At 43.9% G+C, this 19,997-nt stretch overlaps 1 protein-coding gene across 8 annotated transcripts in view; it reads left to right on the plus strand.

Annotated features, from left to right (window-relative positions):
- LINGO2 (leucine rich repeat and Ig domain containing 2) overlaps nt 1–19,997 on the plus strand; it is a 3,618,115-nt gene that overhangs the window by 3,019,396 nt on the left and 578,722 nt on the right. The window lies entirely within an intron of this gene.

Here is a 19,997-nt window from a genome sequence, read left to right on the forward strand (position 1 = left end):
ACCGATGTCTGAAGAAAATGATTAGCATTAATCTCTTTGTGATGCTTTCCTGACACAAGCATGTGTTCTTCTCTTCATCCCACCCCTTTCTCCACGTATCACTCACTGGTGCACTGCAGCCCTGAGATAGGTTTAAAAAGAATGTACAGCCCTGCCACCTCTGTTGTCCCTCTTGGCAGTGGACTATGTGTCATAGCTGAAATGCAAACAGAAAGGCCCTCCGCTATTCATAAAAACTGCTCCGAGAATGCACAAGGAAAGAACCAAGGATTATTTGGCAAACCACCCACATCCTGTGCACATAAACATAATCACTCAGTATAGATCGGCCATTTCAGCCCAAAACTTCATACCACTTACAATATCACACTTTCTTGGAGGAGTTTCTTACATTTTATAAGCAGTTTTGCATGCACAGTGAAAGATTCAGTTATAATCCACCTTCATATTGCTATTGTCTTTTAGAAGTGCTGCCTCAGCTTTGAAAGACTCAGGTATAAGTTCCCATATTGCCCTGCCTTAGAAGGGAAAAATGTGATGGTTAGAATGCTTGACTTAATCTCAGCCACTGGTAACAGCTCTAGTCCACATTCCGGTTCACCATTTTTTTGTCCACTGTGCCACGCTAGACAAGGACCACCCTCATACAAATCAGGTCTTATCCTTCTTCAAAAGGAACAAAGCAGCCCAAACTGCCAGGCGAGGTACCCTTCCAATGAGAAAACAAGTGACCTTATTTAAGCCACATTAATTGGGTGTAGCTTGCTTCCTATGGCGTGCTAACCATGGGGCCCACATCAGGTCACATCCCTTGCTTATCGGAAGTCCCATAAAAAAATATATATATATACACCCAAGGTGAAAAAATTGCAAATTCTTACCCTTGCAACAGATGAAAGTTTGACTCAGAGACCTACAATATTAAATCTAATTCTGCTGAAAGCCTTAGGGGATATTTAAGAGCCCCTAGTGCCTCCTCTTGCCAAATTGCGTAATTTCTTTAACACTAATGTGGCCCAACAAGGCCAAAATCCCTGGGCCTTCTTTACAAAGTGGTGCAATGCATGCATTCCCCTCTTGGGAGGCTGAAAAAATTGCACAAAGAAATCTAAGAGATTTCTTTGCGTCATTTATTTCGGCACTTTTAATGCCTGTTCAGAGCAGGCGTTAAAAGGAGGCTCCCATTGGATTCAATGGGCCTCAGGGTGCTTAGCAGGTTAAGCGTCAACAATTTTGCCGCTAATCCTGCATAGCTCCGGACTAGCGTTAAAAATTATGATGCTAGTCCCCTAACTACCACCATGGTGCACCGTATTTTAAATACGGCGCACACATGGTGGCGCTAGGGGGGCTCTAAGGGACGCAAGAAAAGTGGCGCTGCACTGTTCAGTGCCACTTTCTTAAATATGTCCCTTAGTACCTCAACAATGAGGATGACGTTGTCAGCAATAAAAAGTTATGAGTGAATGACCACAAGGCTATCCCATAACCATGGCAAATACACACATTTTATTGCAAGGAGCACAGAAAGAGCGACTAGGCTAACTTTCAATGCAGATCCTCCTTTTAGCTTCAACGATTACTGATAAGAGTTTGAAATAATGTTATCAGTCAAAGGTCGTGTCACTTTAAGGGAAGTTCGGAAACAGAACAGTCACTAATTGGTAGCAAGGGATGGCACGTCGTTCTTCAGGGGAGGGCGCGCACTGAGATCTTCAAGGAATGAGTGTTCCATGGTTACGGGTGCGTGAGGGAAAAGGCTGACTCCCCTGATGGGCGAAAGTGTAGCACAAAGGAGATTTCACTGAGTCCACGTAGTGAAGTTCCTTTTCAGGAACACTAAGAAGCATTTCCCGAATTCCATATGTTGCTATTATATGTACAAGAAGCTTTAGGAAGATGCAAAATGCCGCAGGAATTTGAAACTGACTGATGCTTAGCACCTTCTCTCCTGCATCTAAATATATTGCAGCTTATGACAAATATATGTTTTATTCTTTCTGTTCAGTAGCCGCTTTTTTCATTTTTTATGCATAAGAACACCTGTTTCCAATTCAGATTCACGTGACATTTGCTTGAGCAGGCTATAAAAGAACCGCTAAAGTGTTCCAAGAATCTTCAGCTATAGCTGTTGCCATGGTAGTTATCTAAATATTCCCTATAAACTTTCTGCAATGAATATGTTTATGGGATTGTTGCTTCTTGTTGACGGCTCATTTAAATAATGAGCACTGGACATAAGAACAGTTAATTTTTAGAACAGAAACAAAAAAGTTATACAATTAAAACATATATATTACCTAGTGGCAGTTGCCACAAGGTATTTATAGTTATGGCCTAGTTTCTATAGAAAAAGCATTTTTTTTGCTAATAACTTTGGTGCCATTTGATGAATCTTCACGAAATTGCCCAAAGGTCATCACTTCAGATGCTGTCTAGAAAGTTTTTCCATAGGGATTTTGAACAGCGATAGCGCCCAACCCACTAGGTGGAATTACACCAGATTTGGCAGAAAGGTAGCTCTTAGTTCAGAAAGAGATCGTTTTGTTATTTAGTGTAAATCCATTCAGTAGTTTTCTAGTTATTAATTGAAAAACAAATTTGTACATATATAGGGACGTGGATGCTCCTCGATTTCTCCGTAGATTCAAAGGAAAACCAAGGCCCTGACTGGCTGGCTGCAACTGACAAAAAAGTTGCAGCTGCCATTTTGTTTCTTGCATTACCCGGGGGGTGGCAAAAAACAGTGTAAAAACATATAAGGGGTCAGGATACAGGTATCCTGACCCCACAGGACACATGGAATGGTGAAATGGACCTTTTTGTCTGCCGATCCACGGATTTGAGGATCCTGCTCGGAACTTGGAGAAAACCAAGGCACTGATTGGCTTGCCGCAACCTGACACAAATATTAATGTGTGCATTCAAAAAACCATACAAATTCACTGAAAATACCAAAGGTTGCAGGGAAGTTATAGTTATGTTGATGTTTTACCTATACAAAACCATAGAAATTCAGCAGTTATAGTTATACTTATCTGAAGAAACTATAACTCGTGCCAGAAACTAATTTAGGGCAACAAGTTATAGTTTCTTAACATAAGTATAACTATACGAATAACTATAACTCCTGAATTTCAATAGTTTTGTTTGGGTAAAACTGCAACCTAACTATAACTTCCCATGCGGTCACCGCCAAATGGCCGCTCCGCGGTCAGGAGACCGCGGATGCCATTCTGGCTTTCCCGCTGGGCCGGCGGGCGACCGCCAAAAGGGCGCCCGCCGGCCCAGCGGGAAAGGCCCTGCAACGAGGAAGCCGGCTCCGACTGGAGCCGGCGGAGTTGCAGGGGTGCGAGAGGTGCAGTTGCACCGTCGCGATTTTCACTGTCTGCTCTGCCCACTGCCCATCCCAGGGGCCCCACAACACCCGTTCCCGCCATCTTGTTCCTGGCGGTAAGAACCACCAGAAACAGGGTGGCGGGAAGGGGGTCGAAATCCCCATGGCAGCGCTGCAAGCAGCGCCGCCATGGAGGATTCCCTGGGCCAGGGGAAAACCGGCGGGAAACCGCCGGTTCCCCTTTTCTGACCACGGCTTTACCGCCGCGGTCAGAATGGCCCTGGAAGCACCGCCAGCCTGTTGGCGGTGCTTCCGTGGTCCCCGGCCCTGGCGGTCATGGACCGCCAGGGTCGGAATGACCCCCACAGTGTCTTAGTCAGATGTGATGCTATGCAAAAGTGTGTGAAGGAGGTACACACCTGTCAAAACAATGACAGGATGAAAGTTAAAGGAAATTTAGTGCATACACGTATACATTGTGTGGTGGGGATTAGTAAATTGAAGGAGATGTAAAGATCATGCAGGAGAGACAAGGGGCCACTGACGAGGAAAGACATGAGGTGGAAGATATATGATGTATGTGAGTTTTTGAAGTAATAAAAATGCTCTGCCCTTGTATAAAAAGGGCAGGGCTTCTCCAACTGTGCTACCACAGTCGTCCCAAGGATGGCTAAATTAATGCTGAAAAAATAGTTCAATTCTCTGGCACTCTGAGCCATGTCACAGATGAAAATCTTTATTCAAGTTCCAACTCAGAAGAAACCATCAGAACTGCGGGGGTTTAATCAAGTCTAAGCAACATATGCTGGCTGCCAGGTGAAAGCTATGAAGCTATAGCATGGTGCAGAGCAGTGCCAGTGCTGTGACAGCTTCCTATACTACTAGCATCATAAACGGGTCACGAGCCATTGAAAATTCCTACCCAAATGTTGATGCTTGCAATTGATGTGGATTGATATGTAGCACATTATTTGGATACATCTGACTACAGATTATTTAGAAGCAACATCATGGTAAGGCTATCAATGGCCGGGTGCCATTGCACCTTTTGCACCATTGGCAGTTATGCCCCTGTTTAACCATATGGGTGGTGTGTTTGACTTTTATCAATCACTGTTTATTGACTGCTAGTAATGACAAAAAGTATGATGGCTTTCATTTCATTCCTCGTAGCAAACCATGCTTATCATGTCAAACATTCTTGTCAGCAATTTGGATGCATATATGTGTGGAGCAACAAGACATCTATGTTGCCTCAGGGTAGCTGGATAGGAGTATACTGGAACAACAAAATAGAGCTGTTCTTGTCCACAGTGTTCTTGTTTAAACATGTGCTTGCTCCAAAAAGTGATACGAGGATGTATTTTGGCCTAAAATGTAGCACAAAATGCTGGATTCACATTTCACCTAATTAGGCATAATTTTGTGTATTTTTTCCGAAATTTCACATAATTACGCAAAAGCAAAATATGCACATTTTGCCTTCTTCTAATATATATAATGACCAGTAGTGCAACTCCATGTTGAATGCAAGCTTGCAGCTGTGAGGTTGTGGGATCAGTATTGGATTGCCCTTGATAAGCAGAGCAAAATATGGAGGTTGGGAGAGAGAATCCCCAGGATTGGAAAATGTATGTCTCACATTCCTGAGCTTTGATTTTGCTATCATACAGTAAGGTGTGGTATGATGGAAACAGTACCCTTTTTTAGAAAAGTTCTGCTGATTGTGTGATGCTGAGTCCCACCACTTTGCTTAATGGAAAGTGTGGGTAGGAGGGCACAGCAGTCTCCTTTGCTGTGCAAATTAAATTATTCATGCAAGGCCTGTAATTGTCTCTCCAAGCGAGGTTACTCCCAAAGGCTTAGGGCGCAAGAAACACACCCTTCATAGATGATAGTGCTCATGTTTTGGGCCCTCCAGTTTGAGATTCCTCATCAGTGTCTGCTGTGAAATCCATCACCTGAAACAAAAACTGTGTCTGCTCTGCAGAGGGAATAAACTAACATAGGGACTGCTCTAGATTGGTTCTAGGATCCTGAATGTGGAATCAACATTCCCTGTCTGCAAAATTACCATACGAGTGGGCCTGAAACTTTCTCAATTGGTTGCAGATTTCTCACTAACCACAGAGGTGGGGTTTGTGGAGTGTCAGAGGCATTCATCAGATCAAAGCCGGTGTTGCTGACAGTCAGTCTCACAGAGATGAAAGAAAATCCCCTGGAAAGTCTGCAAGGAACTGCTGGTGAAACTGGGGGACTGCCTTGCTACCCAAACTTGCCTGGTCTGCTGAGAGAGGGGAGCAGAAAATACCTCTGCAGGAAGTAACTGTCCATAGAAGCCCAACCACTGTGCCTAAGTGGAATAGACAACCCAGCGGTGCAGACTAGCATGAAAGCAAAGTAGGAGTTGACCCAAGTGTTGGAGTGAGTTTCCCTGACACACTGCAGCCCAGAACTAGGAGAAGGAGAGATGCAGAAACAAACCCAAGTGCTGGAGTGGTTCTGCCTGCTCCTCAGTTGCTGTTTAAACCATAACAGAATGCTGCACCAACCACACAGAAAGAGAGAACCATTTCCAAAGTCCTCAAAGCCTGCGCCCAACACCTGATGTCATGTGCTGATTCTTCCAAAGAATCACTGGCACTGGAGAGTGGATTCTTCACATCTGGGAGGAGGCTTTTGCTTTAGGCCTGTTCCCCCTCTGTAGCTTGCATTGCACTCTCTGATCCTTTATGGTCTGCTTGGCACCTCAACAATATCAGAGGAAGGTGGGCCATCACAAAGGTACAAAAGAGTTAGGGGTTCAACTTGTGACCTTGCTGCCACAAGACTCAAGTAATTTCTGCTCCTTTTAACTTTTTGCTTTATAAAAAGCTATTGGGAATAGCCAATGACTGTGGCATTGAAGGAGTGCTCTATGGGCCACGGACACTGAAGTATGTCTACTCTAGTCACAGTGAGCCTGCACCAGTTTGCTTATTTTAGGCCTTATATGCTTTTGCCTTGTTTCCCTGTAGTACCTGTTATAGAACCGTATCTCAGGAACTTAGAATGGTATTTTTTTACTACAACTAAGTACTTAATTTCACTGTATAATGATGTATGCAGTTACATGTATGTTAAAGACCAATGAAAAGCTAGAGTATTCTGAACTTGTTAGCAACTTGCTGACCCTTCTACATTCACTAACCCTTCCTCATAATAGTCATGATCACAGTACCTATACTTGCTTTATGCACTTCTTTACAATTTGTTCAGATACATTCTCACCTATGAACAGCTTACAGTGCAAACTGTACTAGCTGTAGAAACAAAGACGCATTAAAAATAAGTACAAGCAACTTTGTTTTTCATTCTGGATCCGGGCTTCTTTTCTAGAGTGATTTCAGCTTATTCTGTGAGCAGGACAGCCCTCCTCATAAAACAAATAAGCTGAGCTGACCATAGAAAAAAGCCCAGAATCAAAAATAATATTGCTTAACTAACAGCAATACCAATAAATGAAACTTAACCAGCTTTATTTCCCTGCTGCTGTTCACCAGGAGTCCCAGAAGATCTGCAGGCCCGGAAAATGGTCTACAAGGCTGCCAGCTTTCTATGACTGTACATTGACTACCATTACCTCAGGCTATTCATTTGCGGTGCATGTCACAATATTGGAGTTGTTAGAAAGTGAATTATTAATCAAGCTGGATCGTAATAAGGGCATCTTCTTGTTAGGTCCATTTACATGTTTCAGTGACTTAAGCCTGAGTTCAACCCTTGGTAGCTATGGCACAGAGCAGACAGGATTAACTTCAGAATATGTGTAAAGCACTTAGAAGTATCATAACAGTTATAAAGTCAAAAACACAACACAATGCAGTTCCTACTTCAATTTATAAAAAAAAGAGGAAAAATTTAATGAATAACTTGATACCAAAATGATAAAAATCAAATAAGAATAACTGGAGATGTGACTTTTTAAACAATTTCAGTAAATATAGCTCCAAAAAGCCCAAACCACCAATGACAGTCAAAGGTTCTGGTAGACCGAACCCAGCAGCGATTTCAGGCTGACCCGATGGACCACAGGCAGGATACACCAACCAGGCTCAACAAGGTTAGAGCTTTCACCTTGAAACATATTTTTTGTCCGGAAGGCAAAAGCCTCCCGCTGACAAGGCAGCAGGCCGTATCCTAGGAGGGCTCCACAACATCGGATAGACACTAGACAAGGTCCTGGTGAAACCAATGCTTTTGGTGGAAAAGATTTGGTCAGGACTTGAATTTAGCACCTAGGGAAGTCCTCTCAATAGCCAGATACTTTTGGCATGTTATCCTGGTCAAGATTTTTACCTTCGGACTTAGTCTCTTTTTTCATAACTCTAAAATAACCAGCTGGGCAAGAATGCAGGGTCCATCTGAAAAGGACTTCACAAAGCCAGATACCTTCTCAGCAAGGCCGTGCTGAATCGAATTCACTGCTTTGGAGAAGCTCTGAGTGGGTAAACGTGTTTCTTCATTCCGGAGGCAACACGCCTTGGGTGGTTTGTCCTAGTCCTCTGTTGATCTTGAAGTCCAAAAATGTTCATAGTCCCGGGTTTTTCAGGGAATTTAGGTCTAGTTCGGTTAGACGGAACCAAGGGGCCTAGGACTTTGGAAACAGCACTTGGGGTTCAAAACTCACTCCATCAGAGGTCACTATAAGGGTCCGAGTCAGGCCCAATTGGTACTGGGCAGTTAGGCTCCTCAGGAAAAGGCCTCATGCAGCTTGTTACCCAAAACAAGAAATCTTTCAAGATTAAAAAAACTAATGCACATAACTCAAAAGACTATAGAGCAGGTGGGGGTGGCAAGAGTGTCTGCTGTGGAGTACAGGTATACAGAACATCTTCGATTTTTTATGAAACATTTGCTGCCTTTGTCTTTCAGCTTGTTTTTTCATTTTTGAGAAAATGAAACATGACATCTGCTGTCGCGAGACTCAAGAAGAGAAAGAAAATCTCCCCACTGTATAAGATCTACTCCTCGTGTGTTAACTTTGGAGCGCCTCGGTGAATCCATGAAAATGCAAATGGGATAAATGAGCCTGAAACAAGATATTCTGCTGCAGTTCAGCATTTCTCATTTTGCATTCAGGAATTGACTATGTTTTGATGTTGTGCTAACACGACTGCGCGGTGAGGTGGATGCAGTTCTCTGAAGGTGTCTCCTGAAAAGGTATCCTTTAAAGAAGCCTTTTAAAGAATATGCAATAAGCATATTGTAGGCCGCACTTTGCATAAGCAAAGAGACTCCTTTGTGGAATGTTTGAAAAGCTGCAGCTGTGTGCAAGCTGTGTGCATGAAACAGAGGCAGGTAAAGAATCATCCTCCATAAGGCCGCACTGGAACAGGAAACGAACGAACATAATAGAGGTCCCCACTGGCGAATGAAATAGCTAAAAAAAAGTTGCCCACATTTACAAATCGTGGCCGTTTTGAACTTGCAATAGGTATTTTGCAAGATATAGGAGACTGCATGAAGTTGTGCTTGCTGCACCCAATGTTTGTGGTAATTTCAGGGAAATCTGCGGACCATAAAACAGGCCATCAAATTGCCAAAAAAGTGGACCCATCACTGACCTGTGAGACTAGCACTTCTGGCACTTTAATTTGCCCAATAAGCCAGTCCAAACCTGATCCTCTATTTTGATTATAATGTCCGCTGACTGCCCACGACTACGCCATGCCCACCCTAACGCCTAATCTCCATATTTCCACATTATATCCTACATTGTTTGAAAGACCTTAAAGAGTCAGAAGGTAATTTGGTCTCCATCTCTTCTAATTGGTATTTATTTGCAGGGCCACTTGAATTATGCGGCGGGAGAGGGCTAATTTATGCAGAAAGGTTGAGGTAATTATGTGGATAGAAAAGGCAAACTGTGAAGCACAATGCGGCATATTTTGTAATACTATTACTTCATTATTTCTTCATTTTAAAACTTGGTAACACTCTCTGGGCATTGGTCACACCTCATTAGTACTAGTTTAACACCCAAATATAGCAATAAGTAACAGAAAGGTGACCAGTCCAGCTTTGCAAAAGACCTTCCACTGCGTGGCAACACGTGTCGTTGCATTTTTAGAATTTTCCTAAACTTTTGAGCTAGAAACACATTGTTTTTTGTTCAGTCTTCAGATTATACAGCAGATGATGGACTATGTGGCAAATGCGGTAAATCCATGACTATGCGGAAAATGCTACTCCCCCAAAATATAAGTGCCGGTTGCCCTTCTAGCAACCACCGGCACAAATTAAGCACTGTGTCTCGCCCTCAGTGCAGCAGAAGGGTGCCTGGGTTAGGGCGACTTTTTTTTTCTATGTGTAATGACTTTTTGCAGTTGATGCTGTGAACAATCTTATGTTCAATCTTCTATGGTGTTTTAGAGTGGGCACCATTTGTGTTCTTGAATGTGATGCACCCACACATGGGGGAACCTTAAGTAGGTGCCAATAGCCCCCACTTAGGACCTACCTGCACCTGGTCCTCTGACCAGGTAAGGCCATTTCAGACATTGCTCCTGTGCAACTAGGCTTCTGCCTCGTTTCTTTTCCTAGGATGGCTCTCTTTTTCTCTCTCTCTCTTTTTCTCTCTTGCTCGTTGCTGCTTCCTCTCCGGCAGGTTTGTCTTGGCTTATGACTGTGTGTTTTTGCCTTTTCATGTCTTTGACTCTGACAGTGCTTCTGCTCATTTCAGCCACCTCTTTTTGCCACTCTCACTCTCATTTCTGGTCATTCCTCCTATACACTCATGCATTTCTACTTAATGCTGCTGTCCACACTTTTTTTCTTTTCCACTCTCACTCATCTCCTCCCATTTCTACTGTCTTTCTAGTTTTTGCTACTTAACTCACTTCTGCACTTTGCTGCCCGCTCTCTCTTTTCACTTGCTTCTGCTCTTTGCTGATCATTTCTGCCATATTCATCACTTTCACTCTTTCTCGGCTTCCTCTCTGTACCACTGTTGCTTCTCAGCTGTTGTCAATATGTTTTGATCCTTTTATCATTCTCCTTGTTCTCTCCCCTTCTTGGGGCCTCTCCTGCTATCATGCTCTCACCCAGCCCTGCCCTCCTCTCCCTGCTCTTCACCTCCCTCCTAGAACCTACCTAATGGCAACTGCAGAGCAGACACTCAGCAGACACATGCAGCGAGTGTATCACTGGTGCTCCAAGGGCAAGCCAAAGGCAAGCCGGTCTCCACCTGTTCATGCCTGGACTGTACTCAGCATCAGAAAAACTACTCTTCCACCCTCCCCACTGCTACCATACCATGACCCTCTGCATCCTGAACCACTGCTGTCGCTCACTACTCTGCTGCTGTGCTTCACCACACAACATCGAAGAAGCATTCTCCTGTGTTTCCTGTAAATTTTCATGCACTTACCCACACTCAAAACTCACTGCCCTCCCACCGCACCCACAGCGACAGCACAGCAACAGCACGCAGCACCCAACTGGCTTACAGTCCTGCCACCAACCATATAACTCTCTGCACTCTAAAGCTTTCTGTTCCACAATTGTTCATTCACCAAACATGCCACAGAGATCTGGCATCTGATGTACGACAATGCCTCTAATCTCCTGTTCCTCATGGAAACCTGGCTGAACCCCACATCAGGACCAACATCGCCACAGTTATGCCCCCACAGTTACAAGAGTGCCAGTCAAGACAGAATTCACAAGCCTTGAGGTGCAATTGCCATCATCCACAAGAATGCCAGCAGCAGCATCACCTCCAGGTACTCATCATCCACCAAAATGGAACGTCTATTGATGAAACTCAACAATAAAGCCAAATTTACCCTAAGCAGACCTCCAGAACTGTGCTTCAGCTTTACTGACACCTTGACAGACTTTGTTACACAACTCACCCTCAATGCAAGCAATTACATCCTACTCAGAGACCTTAACTTCCACCCGGAAGGCCTTGTCAACCCCAAATCAAAAGCCCTCATCAAAGACCATGGAAATCTGGGCCACACTCATTGAGTAAAGGGACTGACCTACATCACCTACCCTTCTGGATCCTACTATCACCACCTTCAACAACATTTGAGTCGACAAGCCCACACCGGTCTCCTAGAAAGACAACACACTTATCAAGTTAAGCATTCTTCATTCAGTTCCAATGCACACACGCAATACTGACAAGGACTGGAACACCATTCTCAACATGCACCGAACCGAACACAGCAACATCCTCCTCAAAGCCATAAGGAACAACTGGATCACTTCATGTGCTGACTCCCTGGCCTCCTCCAGCATAGCAATAGTGCAAGATCCAGGCCAATAGGTACACCAAAGGAGCCCAGATGGAGAATGAGCCTGTACAACATGAACAGGAGCACATCCAAATCATCTGGACCACCAAAAGCACCATTCAGATGTACCTGCCAGCATCAACAGAAAACAAATGCTCACATTGAAAAGGATTTTCACCTCACCAGCAGGTACCTTCAACTCAATCATCCCCTTGTAGGACCTCTGCAACAATTGTTCTCAATTCTTCAGCAACAAAATCACTGCATTCACCACAACTTCACTCTGCAATGAAAATTGATAGACCTCGTAAAACGTATTCTGATATCATCCAAAGAACCGCTGCCACCATGAAGTCCATCCACTCAGGAGCCCTTTCGGATCCCAGCCCCATCACACTTATTCTAGAGTGCTCCATCTCATCAGCGGCATCTTGAATTCTTCCATTTCCTCTGTGACCTTCCCAGATGCACAGAAACATGTAACAGTCCCCCCTCCTGAAGAAATCCTCTGCAGACCCATCTACACTCACCAACTAAGGCCTTTAATCCCTGCTACCTTTCCTGCCGAATGTCATAGAGAAAATAATCAACAAATGCCTCACAGAATACCTCAATGACCACCTTCTCAGCCTGGTTTCAAAATGAATAACATCACATAAAATGCCCTCACTGCCATCACTGATGACATCAGCATGCTACTGGATAGAAAAGAAACAGGAGCCCTCATCCTCCTGAACCTCTCTACAATGTATGACATGGTCTCCCAACCCATCCTCATCCAATACACACATGACATTGGAATCCAAGGATCTACAGTCCACAGGATATGCTCCTTCCTAACAGGAAGAACCCAGTCAGACAGTTGGGCACCCTGCACCTTGGATGCTCACAGTCTCACCTGCAGAGTTCCACGGGATCTTCTTTGAGCCAGTCACTTATCAGCACACACGTGATACCTCCAGCCATCATCTTCTGTCAGATCATCAATGTTATCTCGTACACTGATGACACACAACCCATTCTCTCCCTCACAGACAAGACGGCCAGCATCCAGAACAGGTTCAGTGCCTGAAAGACCAACATCACCAATTGGATGAAGACCAACTGTCTGAAGCTGAACACCATCTGGACAAAAATGATAATCTTCAGGAACAGCACTTCATTTTCAGACTTCACACGGTGTCCAGTAGAGCTAGGACCCACCCACACCACCTACGCCAAGAACTTTGGAATCGTCATCAACAACAAACTTGATAGGTCCACCCAAGTCCATCCAATTACTGCCTCATGATTCCACGCCCTGAAGATCTTCAAATGGCTCCCAATCAGCACCCAGAAAACAGTATTCAAACTCTCCAGACACCTCAGCTTACCAAAGGCTCCTACTAGCAAACATCGCATGCATATGAAAAACCAGATCCAGCAGTCAAGCCTACTCCCAAATCACTCCTAAAGGGTGGAACGACCTGCCGCTACACAAAAAAGCCTCCTCCTCACTTCTTGAATTGCACTACCTGGTTTCTGGTTTAGTCACGTATCGCTAGGCTGGCTAGAAACATACCTGCTCAACACCAGGATACCCCCCCCAATAGTGATAGACTGTTCTACAAATCTACATGACATAACATAACATCCAATTGCAGGACAAGGGACAAGAAATTGAAGCAGGGATTCAAACAACACACACACACACATATATAGAAAGATAGATAGATAGATAGATAGATAGATAGATAGATAGATAGATAGATAGATAGACAGATAGACAGATAGACAGATAGACAGATAGATAGATAGATAGATAGATAGATAGATAGATAGATAGATAGATAGATAGATAGATAGATAGATAGATAATTAGAGGTGTCTGCAAAAAATGATGCAGGGAACTCGGGATAACTCTCAGGTTTAGGGGGAGAGCAGCTCCTTTATATGGAGCACCCTACAACACTAGCAACACTCTGAATCTGCTCACCTCAAATGTCTGTTTCTCTAGCACAGTTTTTAAGCATAGGATGATCAAAGTGCCATGCTTGGTGAACTAGAGAGCGTGGATGGCCCTGTGCTAAACCTATTTTTATAAAGGAGCTGCTCTCCTCCTAAACTTGGGAACTACCCAGAATTCCCTGCATCTATAACAAACATATATAACCACACATATATGCATGAATACAGACAGAAGTGACACTTAGGAAAAACCACTGCAAGATTCCTGGCTCACAGACAGTCCATGGCCTGAGTGTGTGGGGGGGATCATTGCATTTTCATTTGGAAGAGCCAAGTCTTGAGGCTCCTTTGGAAGTCCATGAGGAAGGGGGAGGTTCTGCAGTGTTTCCGAGGTCATTCTAGGTCTTGACTGCGAGGTGTGAGAAGAAGCATCCTCTGCCTCTGGTCTTCTTGATGTGAGGGAGGCGTGCTCTTGCCTGGGGCGCAGATCGAAGATGTTTGTTGGGTTGATAGAAGCTGAGGGGCAGGATGAGGTATGCTGGACCAGTGTTGTGGAGTTAGGTGGAGTTGTGCATAGTAAATCTATACTTAGCTATCTATACATTATGTGATGATGTAGTGGAAGTTGATATAGTTGATGCAATGTTTTTGTAGGTCAGTTCTGCTGAGCTTGAAATAGTGACCAAGGATCAGAGCTGCATGTTAACATCCTTATAAACACATACATTCCTGATTCACACAGTTTTCCCTATGTGCTGTTGTGTCACACTTCGTCTTCGGTGTGAGCTGCAACTGAATGCTCAGGCTTAGTTCACTAAGCATTCTCAGTGAACAGTTTCCAGGAATCAGGCATGCTTAAGATAACTGTGAGCAAGCATGTCTTACTCCTGACAAGTCACTAGTACAACTGAAGTAAGAAAGACCTACTTGTAGAAAAAGGTTTGTAAAATAGGCCCTTAATATTCATGCGCACCTTACCCATGAGCCTAAAGTAGGACATACGGACACAGAACAATTTTGTGAATCAAGCCTAGACATCCCTGATGTTAATTCATAGTTTACCTTAATTCACAAACTCTGTACCCCGGATGGTTGGTTACTGATAAGCCATGTTTGTATATACCCAGAACAGAGCATGTCAAATAGCATGAACCAGGCCTCTGCAAAGCTATTATAAGTCCCTGATCACAAACGTCAAGTGATGCCCCTTTATGTTTTTCTGGTAGCATGAGCCCTTTATTCAAAATAGAAATAACTCCCTAGGACATTTGGAAGCAAGTCCAGAATTTGGCTACCCCAATGGTAGAAAGCTCTATGTGTATGTGCTGTTATTCACAGCTTCCATTTATATCAATTACAGCAAGGGAGGAGCTCTATTTGTTTTAGTATGAGGAATTATACCCATGCAAGCACATGGCCTAAATATCTTACACATAAGTGTTATTCAGCTTGGCACGAAATGGTCAGGGACCTAAAAAAGTGTGGTGTTCACTGTACTTTCTAAGAGACTCATGCTAACTGTGGATAAGAACTGCTTTTCACTCAGTGCCGCAAGCAGTCCAAATGACATCAATATTTTGATTAACGGGTTTCTTTAAGCATACGTTCTACTTTTTTAATTTGACTTTAATTTGACTAAAAGAAGCATTTTTTTAGAACTATTGAGTACTGTTTCTCAGAAAGGTAAATCTTTCACAGATTAGCTAAATCATTATGCAGGCACAAAACCAATATGCAATTATTCTTGCTTTCGGCTGCCAGTTCCTACTTATTTTTCCCATTCCAAAATGAGCCCTTCAAGAATAAAACCTGCCAGCATAGCACAACCCAGGACTTTCTGTTTTTAGGCAGCAGATATAGGTGGTCATTCTGACCCTGGCGGTCTTTGACCGCCAGGGCGGAGGACCGCGGGAGCACCGCCAACAGGCTGGCGGTGCTCCAATGGGGATTCCGACCGCGGCGGTAAAGCCGCGGTCGGACCGGCACCACTGGCGGGCTCCCGCCAGTGTACCGCCGCCCCATTGAATCCTCCACGGCGGCGCAGCTTGCTGCACCGCCGCGGGGATTCCGACCCCCCCTACCGCCATCCAGATCCCGGCGGTCGGACCGCCGGGATCCGGATGGCGGTAGGGGGGGTCGCGGGGCCCCTGGGGGCCCCTGCAGTGCCCATGCCACTGGCATGGGCATTGCAGGGGCCCCCGTAAGAGGGCCCCTACATGTATTTCACTGTCTGCTGTGCAGACAGTGAAATACGCGACGGGTGCAACTGCACCCGTCGCACAGCTTCCACTCCGCCGGCTCGATTCCGAGCCGGTTCATCGTGGAAGCCTCTTTCCCGCTGGGCTGGCGGGCGGTCTGAAGGCGACCGCCCGCCAGCCCAGCGGGAAAGTCAGAATGACCGCCGCGGTCTTTCGACCGCGGAACGGTAATCTGACGGCGGGACTTTGGCGGGCGGCCTCCGCCGCCCGCCAAGGTCAGAATGAGGGCCATAGTCTGTAATGCTGGAAGAATAAGGAAGGCACTCTTCAATCTGTGCAATAGAGCTGGGCGAAAATCTTTTGTAGTGGTAGGGCGGATGCCACTTTAAATTCTCGGGCCAATGAACCTTTTAGTCTCTGTTCCGAGGGGTAAAGAGATCAACATAAAAATTTCAAACTTCAATTCCAGTATAACTAATTTGGTCACACATTGAATCTCAGAGATTGTTTTAAAGCTTAAAAGGATTTTATTACAGACTCAAAGCCAAACTTACATCCATGAGTCTCAAAAACATTCCATAAATGTAAAAGTTTACCAAAGACAAATCAAAGTGGCACACCACTTGAAATTTGATCAAAATGTAGAAGACCAATATTTCAATAATGAAAATACAGAAAATGAGGAAACGCATGGTGCCTTGAATTCAGACTAAAGTTCTCCTACCTAACCATCTATTCTATGTACCTGACTATTCTATATTAAAAGGATTTTAGAGAAAAATACCAGCACTACAGAGTACTCTTGATGTGTGCAGCATGTAGCCACAGAATTTAGCAGAGTGGGAACTCCGTACTTTTCATTTAGCCTCTTTAGTCTAGGGGCAAATAAAATCTGAATCCTCAGCTAACTAAATGATATTTAAAACCGAAGATTCTCAAAAGACTGACCTCATGGCCAAAACCTTCATTGGAAAAGAAAGTTATAAATTATATGTCTAAGTGACACATTTCACACTAGATGTGCTCATCCTTGGTCTCCCCCACGCTTCAGGAATTTGGAAGGGAGTTCCACTACTGTCTCCATTCTGCTCTTTTCACCCTTGGTAACACTCATTCCTGGGCCCTTTTATCATGCACTAACAATGATTTGTTCATTAGACAGTTGCTGGTATCTTCACACCTGCAGTTCAAAGAAATATGCCACATCGAAAGTTAAACCGTCAAAAGAAATTCAGGCCTTCACTCCGGCCACATTAATAAAGACATAGATGCATACTTGATTTAAATGAGTATATGTATTTCTCGTATAATACAATGACTATAAATGGTTATAAAAATAACCCCCACCCCCTACAGAGTTTTAACAATGTTCACTAGGGCATGGAGAATGGGTCATTTAAACAGTAATATTACAGATTTGACATGCTTGTTTGAGAAAAACTTGTCCAAACAGCATTGACTATAAAACAGAGACGCTAGCAGAAGAAGGTGTATCCACAAATTGAAATAACTTTAATTGGAAACTTTCTACATATTTTCATAAAAAGGTGCTCAGCAGTGAGCACGCTTAGCCAACAATACAAAAGAAGGTGGTGTATATGCAAAGCAAACTGAAAGTACGGGTAGTAGGGCCTGAAATACATTCAGTTGTGGGCCGTGTAGTGGGCTCATTCCAAAATTAGAACAGAATTATGACAGTGGCCTAGTGTCTGGGGGGGAGGGCATTAGCCAATTGCAAGGTATTTAAGACACTGATGATCCATTTGATGGCAGACAATTTTCACCAATGTTCATGATTGGCCATTTGTCATTATATCGTTTTAGCTCTGTCCAATGCACCCTTGCTTGATATTTCACTTACAGCCTGCATATGCAGCAAATAAGTGATCTAGCTTTGCATTTGGTTCAAACAATTCCCTAACCTTCTAACCATTCAAGCCACAGTTATCAATATAAAACAAAACTCCACCTTTATTTGAGGTTCAGAAAATGTCACTGTGTAGCCACAAGGCCTCTTGACAGTACCAGATTTTAGGGCTCTAACCCTCTGCTATTAGCAGCCTAAAGTATTCTCTGTGTTGTAATTGTGGCTTCTCCAATTGAGCTAATAAGACTGACACACCTGATAACAATGATTTGTGAATTGAAAGCTCATGTGTGGAATCACATGGAGTGAGGTGATGCCCATGCCAGCTTTATTCTGTTGGCTCAACGTGGGGTAAGTACCCGCAGACACATGAGAGAATGTGTATGTTGATGCCTGACTACTGCCTTTTGGTGAGTCAGCAGGCTATGGCTAGAGTCAGACTGGCCTATGCTGCAATCAGGCAGTGTTCGATGTACTAGTCTGATAGATCTCTGTGTGGGCTGGATTTTTAGCAGTTTTTGGGCCTGTTGTATGGCCAGGTGAGACAGTTTTTGATGTTGATTTCCTTGATATTACCACAAACATTGCCTGCAGCAAACACAAATGAATGAAATCTCACATACCTTGCAAAATACATTTACAGCTTGCCTTTAAAAGTTCAAAATTGTCCTAATTGCAAACGTGGCACACTTTTTTAGCTACCTGGTTCGCTAATGGGGGGCCACCTTTAATTTGTTTTTTTGTCCCAGTCCAAACCTGCCCATGGCTAGCCCTTCAACACACCCTCTTCATGTTACTGAGTGAATACAAGAACTGTCATGGGGGTCATCAAATGCTGTAAATTAGTCAGTGCATCACCTACATTTAGGGTGCACATGTTACCACGTCACTGTTTGGTGTTGTACATAGTTAGTGGGTATTTGGGTCATGCTGTGTAATCTCCGTCTTTATTGCCTTGCAAGTGGAAGCGTTCAATTACATATAAAAACATATAATAATTATTTAAAGCACAGCCTAAGGCCATAACTACTCCAACGGGTGAGTGTAGACCGCACTCCCCCAGTGATGACAGCTCCACCCCTCCTTTAGAGGCGTTTCCTTTTCCTTCTGCGTGGAGACGTGCACTGAGCACTTCTGTGCCTTATAGATCACAAATCATTCTTCCCATTTGAAACGCCATTTAAATGTAGGGCTTTCTTGGAATGTGAAATAAAAAGCTAATTTAATGTTAATGATCAGGGAAGAATTTCCACTTCAGACTGAAAGACTTATGACTCATCTTTTCTTTAATGGGAACAGTAAGTAAAAATAATTATTCATGCATGCTTGCCATCTCATTAAGCATTTGATGTAAAATTCTCTCCAATAAAAACACTAAGTGGATTTTTTTCTTCCCGCGTGCGAAGCCTGGCTCCGGAAGGTTTATTATTTCCATTAGGCCCGGGAATTTGATTATTCAATCAAGCCACTTCAGACCAGAAAACCTCTTACGGCCCATTAATCCACCCTGGCTTCCTATGTGCAAGACCACCAAACGTAGGGAAGGGGAATCTGGCATACTAATAGAGAAGTCCCGCCCTATTCTGCGCGCGCGCTCTTTTCTTCGCTTCCTTCGCTCGGTCTCTATGCTCGTGTTTAATTTCTGATTTCTTATTACAGCAGTAAATTACAGCTGCTCTTCTTTTGTGTGACGCGGAGTTCTCACTCTTCCATATTGAAATGATTTCAGCAAACGTGGCAGCTTGGATGGTAAACAGAGTCCGGTGTCGCGGAGATTAATCCAGCGCGCAGGCGTAAAATGGTTTCTGCCAAAAACGCCGCGCCGCTGTTTTTGTTTCGTAAATTATGCATCACTGTTTTCGTGTTATCTCTATTTCCAATCATTTTTTTCTGTTTTGGAACGGGGACTTTTCTAAGCTTCTTGTCATGGCGGCCTTATGAAAAAGATTTGGAGCAGAGATTGACATTTTCTGAAGGCCCAGGTGCCAGAGTTAAATGTCAGCCTAAGTCTCTTTAGCGCGCTGACAGGATTTCAGCAGGCTTGAAAAGACTTCATGAATTACCCGCTGCCTTGAGGTGTGCACCCAAAGTGATGAAAAAAGGGGGGCTTTCTGTAGCTTAATGCGTAGAACATAAAAGCAGGTGAATGTTAGGCAATGACTCTTACTCCAGAATTAACCTTTAACTGCCTAATCACCATGAAGAAAAGAGAATCATTTATGTCACCAGCACTCAAATAACTGCATTGTCTCTCGCAGCCTGCACATATCACATTCAAGACCAGCTTCAACATCTGCAAGGCAGTCAAAGGTTATGCCACACCCTACTGGCTCCCTAGCTTTCTGTTGAAATACTACAAC

The sequence above is a fragment of the Pleurodeles waltl genome, chromosome 1_2 (assembly GCF_031143425.1).
Source record: "Pleurodeles waltl isolate 20211129_DDA chromosome 1_2, aPleWal1.hap1.20221129, whole genome shotgun sequence".
NCBI lineage: Eukaryota > Metazoa > Chordata > Amphibia > Caudata > Salamandridae > Pleurodeles > Pleurodeles waltl.